Genomic DNA, 2,871 nt, shown 5'->3' with positions numbered 1-2,871 from the left:
CATAAGCTTTTCCTTGGAGCAGTTCCTGTTATATTGGCAAAGTTACTATGCCAGGAAGGTAGTAGACTATGCCAGGAAGTCGGAGTCCTGGACTGAGCCATCTGTCACTTTGGTGCCAGAGTCACTGCAGGAGCAATGTGCTGTTTTCTTCTACTGACACTGATAGCAAGGTGGTTACACTCTATGCTTGAGTATTATTTTAAGAAAAATGCATTACAACCTAAAAATCCTACTTATAGAACATGGTCTCCTCTTTAGAAAAGGTGTTATTTGTTTTTGTTGATGCCTCTAATAATGCATGTATCCACCAACATGTCTATTCCTACAACAATAGGTCTGAATTAGTTACATTTGTACATCACGATCTTAAAAAATGATCATCAAAACCAGTGGAATTCTCAGGCTGTTTAAATAGGGTTCCAAACTGTAGCTGTTTCACATAAATACTGAACCAGGTTTGGAAACAGACAAGCCCAGATTCAAATATTAGCTCTGCCACTTATTAGTTCTTAGACCTTGGGCAAGTTTCAGATTCAATTCCCACAGTTGTAAAATGGAGACTAGGAAAACAACCATAGTGAACAAGCAGTAAGTCCTACTGCATCCCAAGAACTATGGTAAGTGTTTTATAGCCATTATATCATTTAATCCTCACAACAAGCCAGTGACTTAGACAGTTATTATACCCATTTTACAAAGGTGAACACTGAGGCTCTGGGTGTCCTCACTGTGTTGATGTGGGGATGAACTGAGGGGAACCATGTGAAGGGCTTCACACACTGGCAACAGTTATTGCTGCTCTTGGTGTTGTCATCATCGTTATTGATCCCCTTCTCAAAGATGTCCTTTAAATACTTTAGTCCAACTGTATACTCACTTCTTGGAACACACCTTTGTTGTTTGTCAAAGTCTTTTCCTTCCTCTCTCACAGCCACCACTCTATAAGTTTTTTTCATTTCCCTTTCTTTCTACTTCCCTTAACTTGTTGGAAGTGAGATGATCAAGGTCTGTGGAACAAAAAATGTTAACTTGTATTCTTCAGTTTCACATTCTTAAAGTAAAAGGCACCCTCTCTCTTAATTGAACGTATGGTGAATAAACACGTAAGCTGATGTGTTTTATGTTTTTAGATTTATGGATCCACCAGATAAGCCTCCACTTAGGCAACCTTTGGAGTCCCCTTGAGTTTTATTATTTATTTTTCTGATTACCAAAATTATACAAAATTCAAACACTACAGAAGTAATTAACTTTAAAAAGGAAAGTCCTCCTCACCAAAAACCCACCTTCAGAGATGATCACTGTTAAAAGAATGTAACATATTATATCCCTCCATCTTTTTTTTCTATTATTTATTTACTCACAAATATACAGGTATAAATGTACCTCATTCTTTTCAACAACTGTTTAGTATTCTGTTTTGTGAATATACCTAATGATTCATGTAATTCTCATAATTTGCCTCTTAGGAAGTCAAGCATCTCTGGAGCATGCACGTGCACACACACACACACACACACACACAGATGAAATATCCCCTATAAACCTGTTTCTGCTGCTGGGGAAGTCTATTGTTATTTGTTATTAAAATACCATATTTCTGGTTGTGTTCTATTCCAATGCAGGTACCCTGAGTCGATAATTCATTAAATGATTAATACTTAGAGCTTGGTGCCTGGATAAATTGAGAGGAAGAGGGCAGAAAATGAAAATGGAAGGTATAAAAGAAAAACCTTTGCCATTATAGTTGTTTTCTGAGTGGTTGTTTTCACTGGGCCCATACAGTTGCCTGGGATCAGGGTGCAAGAGAATGACTACTAAGAGGCATAAGGCAACTTTTTGGGGTGATTGGAAGGGTGGTTATATGTGTAGTTACACAGTTGTCAAAACTTATCTAACAGTATAAGATGAATGCAGTTTCTTGTATGTAAATTATACCTGAATAAAGTTCTGTTTAATGGTATGTGTTGTCTATTATTTTCTCAGGGGCTGCTTTATAACCTTTTTTACAAAGATAAACACAGATTTTTAAAATAACTTTAAATGTTTACTGATGACTTTTCTCCTAATCTGTAAATCTCTTCGCTGTTTCTATATAGTTCTCCACAATCAAATTTACATATAAAATTTATCTCTCTAACTGGTCACCTAATGATCAGTAGCTCTTATCCTTAGAATGTGTTCTTAGGACTAACCTTCTCTCCCCACATCAGTCATAGGCATTAATATACTCATTATCTTTGTCAGTTAGGCAACATATACTATTTAAAAGAAGTGTGCAGTTTTCCCAGCACCACTTATTGAAAACTGGACAGCTACATGTAAAAGAATGAAATTAGAACACTCCCTAACACCATACAAAAAAAAAAAACTCAAAATGGATTAAAGACCTAAATGTAAGGCCAGACACTATAAAACTCTCAGAGGAAAACATAGGCAGAACACTCTATGACATAAATCACAGCAAGATCCTTTTTGACCCACCTCCTAGAGAAATGATATAATCACTTTGATTTACAGTTTTATCTTCCTATGGCTAAAATTGCTATTTTTACGGGATTCGTCTCTTAAGTCATAGAGATTCAACATAAGACCAATTTAACACTGGCTTATAATTTCACACTATCAAATGACTTTGACATCTAAATGTTGTGGAGCCATAGTACCTACATGACATTTCTTTAGTCTTCTTTTTATTACTACTGGGTAGTCCTATTTCTGTTGCACTGAGAAAAGATGAAGTGCTTTGATATCACATGTGGAATGCTTTAATTAAGCATATATTGGCTGTATTTTAAATTTCTTCCGATAACACCAGAGAAAAGAGTTTTTGAATAAAAATCATTGTGTCTTCAGAAAAATACAAAAAGC

This window comes from Balaenoptera ricei, chromosome 1 (genome assembly GCF_028023285.1).
Source record: "Balaenoptera ricei isolate mBalRic1 chromosome 1, mBalRic1.hap2, whole genome shotgun sequence".
In the NCBI taxonomy this organism is placed as follows: domain Eukaryota; kingdom Metazoa; phylum Chordata; class Mammalia; order Artiodactyla; family Balaenopteridae; genus Balaenoptera; species Balaenoptera ricei.
This window is presented reverse-complemented; position numbering follows the sequence as displayed.